The sequence below is a fragment of the Ursus americanus genome, chromosome 22 (assembly GCF_024610735.1).
Source record: "Ursus americanus isolate L20-20 chromosome 22, mUrsAme1.1.p, whole genome shotgun sequence".
Classification (NCBI taxonomy): domain Eukaryota; kingdom Metazoa; phylum Chordata; class Mammalia; order Carnivora; family Ursidae; genus Ursus; species Ursus americanus.
The window spans coordinates 25,762,590-25,775,071 of NC_142148.1; positions in this window are offsets into that span (position 1 = coordinate 25,762,590).

Consider the following 12,482-nt stretch of genomic DNA (forward strand, 5'->3'; position numbering starts at 1 on the left):
AGAATATAACAGTAATTCAGCAGAGGAGGTAGGGTTGCTTGTACATCCTGGATACCCCAGCTCACCCCCAAACCTTTTGCTCAGATTGGATGTATCAGGCATTTATTGTAAAAAAAAATTCATGTAGCAGTTTCTCTTTGCCTGGGACACTGGAATCACTATACAATTACTAACTCACTTTATCCTCACAATTTGTGAAGTAGTTTATGTTTTTTTCCTCCCATTTTACAGATGAAGAAATTGAGTCACAGAGAATTCATTTGTTTGGAACCACTCAGTGCTAGAGCAAAATTCAAGCCATCATGTGGCCCTAGAGTAGGCTTTGCTATCTCACAAAGGGAACAGAGTTTGGGAAGAAGGGGAAGAAGTGGGGGGAGGGGAGGCTTGAGGAACACCCTGCATCAGAGTAGCTGGGAAGGGAAGATGAAGGGTGACAGCTGCCCTGGGTCAGAAAGGAGCAGCCATCTGCAGTCCTGCAGCCCAGCATCCCTTTTGTGTCCAGGGACTGTTTTGGTCCCAGCAATGCTCAGGAGGTTGGAGTGCCAGCTGTGGCCCAAGGCTGAACACAGAGAAGGAAGAGTTAGGGATTAAGGGAGTTTTCTAGGCTGCATTCAAAGCTAATAGTCTCTATCCGCAGGCATGTGTAGACTAGTGGGAGTTTTTGTGGATTGGGCTGGAGGGGAATCTGAATCCTAATGTGATTTAGGCAGGAACAGTATCTTCTCCTTTTTTTTTTTTTTTCTGTTCTGCAGCCCTAAGCAGGGAGACTCATGGGGTCTTTGGACCCACTATTGGCCCTGGGCCAGTTCTGAACATGTCTGGATCTCTGCCTTCTCATAGGTGCCTGGATGGAGCTGATAGTTAAGTCCTTACCTCTGGGTCCCAGCCCAATGGAGGCAGCTCCTCTACCTCCATGCCTAGCCACATCCTAGGATCAACCTGTTCAAACAGGTAATAGATGACATGCTTTTATGTCTTAGACTCTAGAACCAGGAAGCCTGGGTTCGAAACCTACTCACCTCTTCCTGACTCCATGACCTTGGGCAGTTACTCAATTTCTCTTAGCTTCAGGGAAAAAAGCAAAATGGGGAATGGTAACCAGTGCTCTCCTTGTGGGGCTGGGGTGAGGACAAGTAATGCTAATTATTAGCTAGGGTGATGCCTTCCACAGAAAGCTCTCTTGGATTCCACACCCAACTGTGCCCTGCTTCTTATCCCTCAGAGAAGTCTCCTTGACACTCCCCTATTACGAGCTCCCATGACATTTTAGTCTTTTCCTTCTTAACATCAGTACACTGGCAATTTATCTTTTTATGTGTGCCTGTTTGGAATTGCCTGGGAGCTCCATGAGAGTTTGGACAATTTATCTATTTTCTTCACCAACAAATTGCTGTGTGCCCAGTGTTGTGCCTGGCACCCAACAGGCATTTTATAAACATCACTGAATGCATGAGTGAGTGATCAACTGTATGAAATAGCTTCCGTTGTTCTCCCCATTTTATAAACAGGGTAACTGACCCGGTCAGTGGGCAGTGACTCATAGAACTATCAAGCCCTCCTGTATGTCAGGAATTGTGCTAAGAACTTTATGGATATTACCACATGTTGTCCTCAAACCAGCCCTTTTTTTTGCACGAGGAAACTGAGACCCAGGCGGGTGCTGCCACTTGCCCAAAGCCATTAGTTAGGAAGTAGCGGAGCTAGCATTCAAGAGCTCTACTTCAGGCAACTGGAGCGGTGACAGAAGAAGGATTTGATGGGCTGTCTGAGGTGTGGACCAGGAAAGCGTGACCCATCAGTGGTACTATGGGAGGGGGGCTGATCTGAATGGTTTGGACTGGTGTATTCTGAGTGGCCTGAGATCAAAGATCAGGGATTCAGACTAGAACCGATAAGGGAATACAGGCATGGTGTTTTAGTGGAAGTGGGGTGGGGCGTGGGGCGCAGAACAGCTTGAGCAAAGGCTCTGCAATGGGACTGAGTCAGGCTCATTCAAGGGCCGAGAAGAGGCTTGGGTGTGACTAATGTGGAAGGAGAAGGTGAACCACAGCTGTTTAGAACTGGACAGGCCCTGAGATCTTGTCCAGTTCCCCAAGCCCCTCTCTCATTTTACAGATGGGAACACTGAGGCCCAGAGAGAAGTCCCACATTCAGCAAGTGGCAGAAACCAATCTGGGAGCCTTTCCTTCGTCCCTAAGGGCATGGTCTCTGAGCTTCTTTAGGAATCTTGGGGATCATTCTGGGGAAAAGTCTTATTTTTATTTTTATTTTTATTTGAGAAGGGAGCATGAGCAAGAGAGCACAAGCAGAGGATCAGCAGAGGGGGAAGGAGAAGCAGACTCCCCACTGAGCAGGGAGCCTGATGTGGGGCTCGATCCCAGGACCCTGGGACCATGACCCGAGCCAAAGGCAGCTGCCCAACCGACTGCACCACCAGGCACCCTAAGGGAACAGTCTTTATCATAGCTGCAAGTTCAGTCCATGCCTACTGCACCCTCTACTTGGACCAGTTTCTAATAATGTTCCTTTAGTTCTTGTGTAAACTACGCACAAGATAATTGGCACAGCATTGTTTATAACTTCAAAACTGGGAATGACCCAAATGCCTATCGGTAGGGGATCGGCTAAATAAATCATGGACTTTCTGACAACAGAATAGCACGCGGGAGTAAGGGAGGTGATGGAGCTCTCCGTCTCCTAATACAGAGAGGCCTCCATGGGGACAAGCAAGGGATAGAATGGGAGGGTGGGGAGTGAAGCTGGGTAACAGGGAAGATAATAATCTATCTTTGCGTTTGTTGTATATGCACAAAGAAACTTCGGAAGTCTACGTAAGAAAATGAGATTACCGAAGAAGGCACTGGGCAGAAGGGGAACAGGATGGGAGAGGGAGATTTCATTACATGCCCACTTATAATTTTTCTTTTGGAATCACGTGAATGTATTTACCTATTAATAAAATATAATAATAATGAGGACAGCTGCTACTCAGCTAAGGCTGAAGGCTGTCATATGGGAATAAGCGGTCAGTATGGTCAGATTTTCTAATTACTCGAGAGAAGCCAGAAATCTGGATTTTATTGTTCAATCGCTTGATTTTTAAATGTTGGCTCCACTTTTGCTCAGACATTTTTCAGGCCAAGTAAATAGGTCAGTGGGTCAGACACAGCCTGAGGGCCACCAGTTTCAGCCTCTAATGGCTTCCTGCTCCCAGGGCTGGAGTTCTCAAGCACCCCAGGGCCCCACCCCCATGTGGGCAGTGAAGAACAGAAAAGCGCCCCGTCCTGCCCCCTCTCCTGGCACCCTCAAACCCTTGCCCCTTGGGGCTGTGGCATTTGGGGCTTTTAACTCAAGATCTGGAAGGCAGAGAGGGGTTACGAACTCTCAGATAATTCCCTCCCCCGGGGCCCTGCCGGCTTCGAGGCCCAGCTGCCTCCTGCTGCCCACCCATCTGTCCCTGGGAGGTGGGGACCGCAGTGAGGCTGGCAGTGATGGGGGTGGGCAGGAGTCCCCGCTCTGAGCCTCAGATCACTGGGCTCTGTCCAGACTCAGAATCCAAAAGGACAAATCTAGAGACTGTGAGAAAAGGAAAACGGGTGTGGCTGCGCCTCCGTGGTATACGCCGAGCTAATTCGCGGAATTACCCGACGCCAGAACTGGAAAAGCCCGAAGGGACCATGTCATCCAACTCCTTCATTGCACAGACGGGGAGACCCATGTCTACTCCCCACCCACCGCCCCAGGTTGTGGCCTTGTCACCTCTCTCCTGGACAACTGGACCGCACCAGCCTCCTCATTGGGCTCCCTGCAGCCCCTCTTTAGCTCCTAATGTTCAATCTTACCCTTAGCCGGAGGGGCCTTTTTAAAAAAAGAAATCTGATCAGTTTCCCCTGTCTGCTCAAAGCCTTCTGACTACTTCCTGCCCCACTTCAAGCCAAAGTCCTCAGTACTGCCTACAATCTCTCTCCTGCTCTCCTCTCTAACCTCACCTCCTCCTGTCTTTCCCTCCTTCGTTCTGTTCCAGCTACTGGCTCTTGGCTACTCTCTTACCAGGCCAACCTAATCTGTCCTGTGCGGCTTTGTTCCTGCAATTCCCCCAGGTATTCTCAAGGCTCCATCTTTCTTTTCTCTAAAATGTTGCCTCTTCGAGGGATTTTCCTGGTAACTTCCCCCTGACACTCTGTCTCCTCACCTGCCTTATTTTTATCCACAACGTTTATCACTGTACAATGTTATAATACACATTTCTTTGTTTCTTGTCTAGAATATAAGATCTGTGAAGGCAGAAGTCATGCCTATGTCGTTCACCACTGTGTCCTCCACACTTGGGGCAACTTGGCACGTAGATGTATAGAGCTCCCGAGCCAGTCGTGACATGAAAGGACACAGGTCTATAACTGAAATGACAGCCGGTCGTGAGTCTGCTGTTACCTGCTTAGGTGACCTTGAGCAAGTCACCTCACTTATCTTCTCTGGGCCTCAGTTTCTTCATTTGTTAAACAAGACTGTCACTAAGACACCTTCAGTTCAACCATCCTGGAAGGTCTTCCCTGTTCAGATGTCACTTTTTTCTCCATAGAATCTGAAAGGCCTTTAAATAAACATAATTATGTTTATTTATTTACTTATTGAATAGTTAACATAGTCACATGGTTCAAAGTCCAGAGGTGCAAAGGGGACCCATTTGTCTGTCCTACCTTGTCCTCCAGCCATCAGTTCCCCCTTTCAGAGGCAATCAATGACAAGTTTCCTCTCTCCGTCTCTCTCTCTCTTTCTCTTTCTCTCATCTACTTACCTTTAAACCCTATTCCACCATTTTGAAACACATGGTAGCTTAATTATACATAGTTCTGACCTTTGGCTTTTGTTCACGGAATAGCCGTTTGGGAGATCGCTCCTTGTCAGTGCAGAGAGAGTGCCCTTGTTCTTTTTATGGCTTCACAGCATTCCCTTGCATGGGTGGTCCATAGTCTACTTCACCAACCCCCTAAATAACGGGCAGTGAGGTTGTCTCCAGCCTGTTACCACAATCTGCTAGTGAATAATTTTGTGGACATACCATTGTGGGTGTCTGTAGACTAAATCCGCTTGCTGATGGAATGGTATGTATGTATGTTTATGATTTAGATAGATGCCTCTATAGGGACCATACCAACGCCTCCCACACGTACTGGAATTGAGTAAAAGTGCTTGTAAAAGGGCTTTATAAAGGACTGCAATATGGCCTCAAGACTCCTTGCAGATGGGGAGAGCACTCCACCTTGCTAAGCCTGTCTCCTCTTCAAGAAAAGTATCCTACTTCATGATGTGTGGTGGTGAGGATCAAATGAGACAGTGTAGGGAAAGTGCTGTGCACCTTTCCTGGCACACATTAGGACTTCTATAAAGATTAGCCATTCCTCCTCTGCTTAATGTTATTATCTGCCCCCAGACTGTGGGCTCTGTGGGAACAAGGACCTTGTCTGCCTTGTTCACTGCTATAACACAGCTCCAGGCTGATGGAAGGTGTCCAATAATTACTTACTAAGGGAATGAGTCCATCTCTCAATGTCACTTTGCCCACCAGGCCCTCCATTGTGACCTAGTCCTGCCTACCCATTCAATTTCATCTCCTATCCCTCTCTCCCCCTCTCCTTGGGCTCTGGCCGCATGGGCTTTCTCTAGGTTCCCTCCTGCCACAGTGCCTTTGCACATGCTATTCCTCCTGCCTGAAACAATTTCTCTACCTCACCTTCACCCATAGCCTCTCCATTTGCTTAGTTTATTTTTATTCATCCTTAGATCTTGGGTCAAATGTCACTTTTTAAAGAAAGCTTCTTTTACCTCCATTTCCTGATTTAGGTTAGGTTAAGATATATAATCTTATTGGACTCTGAGCTTTTCATTTGAGCCTTATTGCAGTTAGGAATGGTACATGCATGAATGTCAATCTTATCCTTGTGACTGAAAGCCTACAAGACTCAGGACTAGGCCTGTCCTGTTTACCAGTGGGTCCCCATGGCCTGGCACAGGGTAGACCCTCAGTAACCGTTGCCTTGAGTGAATGAGTGAATGCCAACACCTATTTTGCAGATGAGTTGAGCCTCTCATCTCCACCCAAGACAGGGGAAGTCTTGATTGCATGTTCCACCTTCTTTCCAGTGGAATGAACAACTCCTGAAAGGTTCTGGTTGGGGAAGAAGGAGAGGAGAGGGGAGAGAGAGACAGGCGGACAGACAGATTGGACCCTTAATTTCCTCCAACACATGATGAGGACATGGGCCCCCTCAGTTGTTCAGTAGACCTCTCCTGCAAGTCCCGGGCATCCCTAGCCTCAGAGGGCTCCAAGGCCAGTGAGAAAGCCAAAACAGTGGCCAAAAAAAAAAAAAAAAAAAAGTAGCCCCAAACAAGAAAGTGATTGATGTCAGAAGAAAGGAAGGACCAAATTCCCTCTGGAAGGCCTGAGAGAAAGTGAGCTTCCTGGGGAATCAAGGGTGTGGGGGGAGCGTGTCTTCTAGGAGGAGGGGCATTAAGGGAAGTGTAAACACTCAACAAGTGGAGAAGGAAAGTAAAGGATATTCCAGGCAGAGGGCAGAGCCTGAGCAAAGGCAGAGAGGTGAGAACGTCGGGATGTGCTGGAGGACCAGGGTTCAAGAACTGTGGAGGAAGATGAGGCAAAGAAGTTGAGCTCACAGACAAGCCTCAGGAGGCATGGACCTGAAGGGTCATTGCAGCACTTCTAATAAGATGGAAAACAGCCTAAATATTCTCCCACGAGAGAACTGTTTAGTAAAACCTGTAGGGGTGTCGACGAGAACAGCCGTTCTGGAAAGGAGTGGGGCAGTATTTAGGGAAAAGGAGCGTATTCATGCCTTACGACAAGGCAATAGCGTGCTGGGGCGATCAGGGTGGCTCTGTGTGGATTGATGGGGAGAAAAAAGGGAACTCAAGCACAACCAAGGGAAAAGACAAGTGAAATGTGAGGGAAGCAGCTTGGGTTCTCTGGAGCTTCCAGAAGGAAGTAACTAGAGATACACAGAGTAGATGGATAGAGCTGAAAATAACAAATGAGAAAAAAAAGGAGCAGGACATGAACATGAGTTATATCACAATAATATTTATCGGGATTTGAAACGTCATATCCAGTTCATCTGTATCTATTAAAATCGGACGTACCTAGCAACTCTGCTCCTGGATATACACACAACAGAAAGGCACGCGTATGTGTGTATACCCAAAGACACACCACCGTTCCTACCTGCACTTTGTAAGAGCCCCACACTGGAAACCACCATATGTCACCCACAGCAGCAGAATGGTCTAATTGTGGTGTAATTTGACCAGTGGAAGACTTCACAGCATTGAAAACAAGTGATCCATCCACAACTTTACACGATAATAGAGAGAAATCTCACAAACAAAATGCTGAGCAAAAGAAGTCAGACACAAAAGAGCACACACTGTGTGATGCCATTTGTATAAATTTCAAAAGCAGACAAAAGCAATGTCTGGTGTTAGAAGTCCGGGTGGTGGTGACTCTTAGGGTAGTGTTTCCTTGGAGGGAATCTCCTAGCGCTGTTGTTTGATCCGGTTATATAAGTGTGTTCTGTTCTCCAAAGTTCACGAACTGTCATACACTTACGATTTCTCTTCTGTGTATGTGTGACGCCTTCATTGAGATTTTTAAAAATCCGTAAGCACATAAGACAACTACTATGCATTTTGTAAGCAATCTCAAGTATTTAAGGACATCTGTCAAACACGGAGAGAGTTGAGGTGAGGTCAGAATTGAGCGGAGGCAGGGAGGAAAAGGAGGAAATGGTACAAACAAGAGAGGATCCTTGCAGATTACCTCCTGTACTAAGAACTGAGCAGTACTATTCAACCCTCTGTACTTTAGTGCATAAGAAATAAATGTAAATTTTAATCTAGAAAGCTAGAGAAACAAATGAAATATGGTGCTTCTACACCATAGAAAACATGGTAGCCGCCAGAAAACAGGAGAATGATCTAAATATACCAATCAAAAATGTCCAAGAGTAAACGGACTACAGAGGGATGCATTTGCAAGCAGTGCCCTCCACCCGCCTTCCTGCCCTGCCAGCCACACAATGGTCTCCCATATTTTCTCGGGGTTCCTAACTATCCCTTTAAATGAATATCACCATTCTGAAAAGAAACACTCAAACTGGGACTCTAAGGGGAACTGGGATGGGGGGAGGGGTGTCAAAAAGGAACTTGAGTCTTTTCTGCAATGTTTTCAATTTTGGTAAGAAGAATCTCTTCCTGGAATTTAAAACGAATAGATTTAGTATTCAAGGTAACAGTAAAGGCCAGTGCAGGGAGGCCTGGAATGTTCTGGCCTTGCATTCTCTTTGAGGTCACTTAAGATTTTTCAAGTCAAGCCATGGGACCATCTGTTGCCTGATGAAATCGGGGCAAGGGAAGCTGGAAGACAGGTCCCCACCTGGCGTCCCCATCTGGCTGCATGACCTCGGGAGGGTCCCATCCCCTTTCTGGGCCTCAGTGTCTTCATCTGTCCTACGGGAATCAGGTTTCTGTGTTAGTGGGGGATGTAGGAGGATGAAGTGAGGGCACAGAGGAAGATCGTATGAATATAAGGATTATTCTCTGGGTCAGAGGAGGAGGAGTGGAGCCCTCCCCTCCACCTGCCAAGCCCAGAGGGCGCACAGGAAGCAGAGGGAGGAGCTGGGGACCACCCAGGAGAGCAAACAGTCCATCTGTGGGACAGGGGCACATTGTCAGCAGCTGGGAGGCCCGGCCTGAACTACTCACAGGCCACAGCCTGTGAGGCAACCACCCAGGCTGCCTGGAGAATTGGGATGTTGAACGGGCTTCTTGCTGCTCCCAGCCCCAGGGCAGCCCCGGTCCTGTTGCCTCTCCAAGCCCCCATCATCAGTCTCCCACCCTTAACACCCCACTCCCAGAGCTGTACCCCTCCCCCCTTTAAGCCCATCCTAGCCCCACAGCCAGAGAGTGCTTCACAAAGCAAACTCCATCATGTCCCATACCTGTTCAAAACCTTCCAGTAGCTTCTCACAGATGAATGAACAAAATCCAATCCTCTTACCTTCGCCAACAAGTCCTGGCATGATCTGCCTCTCCCACCGCCCACCTCCAGCGTAGGGGTTAAGAGCCTGGCCTCAAAGAGAATCTGCCCGGTTAAAGTTCTGGCTCTTTTCTTCTTTCATTCACTCAAAAATGTCTATGGACCACCTACTATGCTCCAGGAACTCTTCTAGGCATTTGGGATGCGGCAGTGACAAATGAGACAAAGATTCCTGCTCTTCTGGAACTCCCTTTCTAGCAGAGGGAGATTAACAGTAAATACAAGTAAGTTAATTACGTAACACACTGGAAAGTGACACATGCTATGAAAAAAAGGAGAAAAAGTAGAGCAGAGGAAGTTGATCAGAGTACAGGGAGGGGTGGGTTTGCATTGTTTAAATGCAGTAGAATGGTCAGGGTAGGTCTCATTGAGAAGGTGAATTTTTTGTTGTTGTTTATTTTTTTTTGTCAGAGAGGAGAGAGACAGAGCACAAGCAGGGGGAGCAGCAGGCAGAGGGAGAAGCAGGCTCTCCTCCGAGCAAGGAGCAAGCCAATGTGGAGCTGGATCCCAAGACCCCGGGATCATGACCCAAGCTGAAAACAGGTGCTTCATCGACTGAGTCACCCAGGCGCCCCGAGAAGGTGAAATTTAAGCTAAGACTTGTAACAAGTAAAGGAGGAGACAAGAAGACATGAGGGCAGAGAGGACCGTGGGGAGAGAGGTGGGAAGTGCCTCAGACAGGCAGGGCAGGGCAGGCAGGGTCTTGTGGGCCTCAGCAAGGAGTCTGGCTTTTACTGAGTAAGATGGGAGTTTTGGGGGGTTTTGACCATAGGGAGTGGGGGAGGCAGGACAGGGAAGGAGAGGAAACCGAGCAAGCCTTGCAGATGTCACGTGGATGGCAGCTTCAGCCGGATCCCACAGGGTGTGGGGGGGAGGACTGCAGGGTGTAAGTTACACTTTGGAGTTATCCACCCACACCCGCACCAGCCTCCCAGGCAAGGAAGGTGGGCTTTCATATCTCTGAAATAATGGGTTACAGCTTACTTGGAAGGAAGTCAGCCCAGGAGGCTCCAGCAGCCTGTGGACAGTCCTCCCTGAGGAGCGAAGCAAGGGCTGGTCACCGAACGCATACCCAAAGAGGGTGCACAATAAAAGGGGATCCTAGGGGGATGGCTACAGCATTGCCCTTGTTGGCTCCAGTCCCCAAACACCAAAGTCCCAGCAGCCATGTCCCTTTTGGCCTGGGCTTAGGGTGGCTAAAGATTGGGGGCATGCCCAAAGTGACCAGGCAGGGTTTTTCTGGTTAGGGATCACCACCCCCCCCCAGACCTCTGCCCACTGCTGAGCCCCCACCCAAGGCTTCAGAGGGATTCATCCTCTGCAGTACCCTGACCACGCGGCAGTCCAGGCTTCCTTCTGGGATTCGAACTAGTTACCTTCATGTTAGCTCTGTTCATCTTTGAATACTTTGGATTTTAGAAAGTTCTGTTTCATGGTGAGTCTACTCATTCATTCTGTAAACATTGGCTGAGGACCCACTGTGTGCCAGGCACCATTCTAAGTTCTAGAGATACATCAGTGAACAAGACAGATATGGTTTCCTCCCTTGACCTTATGGTTGGAGAGGGAAATGATTGGAGAAAAAGACAGTATTTAAGCGCAGAGATCAGCAAAGCTGGGGAAGCTATGTGGGCCTAGAGGAGATTCCTGACCCTTGGGAAGAGGGGACGCCAAGCTGATAAGTGGAGGTGTGCCTTGGCACAGGTACAAAGGTAGGAGAAAATTAATCCAGGCTAATGGAGGAGTGAGTGCAAAGGCGCTGAGACGTCCCCCATTGCCTGCTACCCCCTTGCTACTCCCTAGCACAATGACCATCCTCTCTCACGTGGATGGTTGTAGCAGCCTCCTCTTGGGTCTCCCACAGAGGCGCAAGGAAGCTGGGCTATGCAGTCACTAACTCTTCTCCCTTCTTGGTTAAGGGTCACTCCTGTGGGCCTTAACTCACCAGCATTCCCCCACTCAGCTGGTATCGGGGAGGGGGGGGTGGTGTGGAAGCCACAGGCTTGTGCACCATTGTCTTCAGGTGACCTCCAGGGAGGGCTTTACTGATTTGGGCGGGGCACCTACAGCCCCCTCTCTAGAACCGTCTGTTTAATGCCTCCTTCCCCTTTCTAACCTCATCTCCTACCTCCTTCCCCTTGCCCTTTCCGTCCTACCAAATAAACCCTCATCTCAGGGCCTTCGTATTTGCTATTCCCTCTGCCTGGAACACATTTCCCCCAGACATTCACATGACTCACCCCTCACCTATCCCACATCTCTGCTCCAGTGCAACTTCTTCAGAGAAGCCCTCCCTGACCACCTTGTTGCAAGTAGCCTCTCCATGATTTTGTCTCTACCTTGTCCCGTGTTATTGTTTTCCATAGCCTTTATCCACCTGACACATGATATATTTACTTGTTCGTGTGTTTATCATCTGTCTCTCCTGCCAGACTGGAAGCCTTCTGAGGGCAAGGACCATGTCTGGTTTTTGCTCATGGCAGAAGCCCTATAATAGGGTCAGGGCAGCCAATAAATATTTGTGAAATAGATGGTTCTAAACATAAATGAAACATATGACTTCCCTCCCCAGCACTTCCAGTGGCCAAGGGTGCTCTCTAGGGGCCAGTCACAGTCAGCTGGGAGCCGACTTCAACCCTTCCCCACCCAGGCCCATCTGGCAGAGGTCAAGGGTCAGCCTGGTCTAGCCCTCTTTGGGCCCCCACGTGGAGGAGACCCATTCCTGGGGTCTAGGCCCCAGGGATGCCCGGTAAGCCCTGCTCTCCTTTGGCAGATGTTCCTCCCCCCTTTGTAGAGCCTGGGCCTGCGTTTCTGAACCGGAAGGTGTTTACACAAAACATCTTGGGTTTGGCGACAAAGTCACCCTCAGTGAGGAATCCTTAATGAATCTCTTTCTTTCCCCATGCAGGGCAGCTGCAGGGAAAATTAGCTCTGCCTCTGGCACTTGAAGGAAGCCAAAGGCCAGGCAAAGAGGAAGTGCTATTGGGGCTTCTGGTGCCACAATCTGGGGGAGAGTTTTTTTTTTAAGGGTGCAGGGACAGCTGTGGTATGGAGACCAGAGTGCTTCTAGACATAGGTTTACTTCTGACTTTCTGTGTGACAAAGCATTACCCTTCTCCTGGCCTCAGTCTGCAGCTCTGAAATGGGCAGTAATAACCTGTCTGTACAAAAACTGTGAAATTCAAGGAAGGCAAGGGATGTAAAAGGGCTTGGTTACAGGGACCTAATGGAGAATAAAAAGCTGGAATCAGGGAGGCAGGAGGTCAGAATTCTAGTCTCAGGTCTGTTGTTGACTTTGTAAGATCCTCACCACTCAGCTGGGCCTCAGCTTTTTCAGCTGTACAATGAGGGGTTAGGGCATGAAGATCTCTAG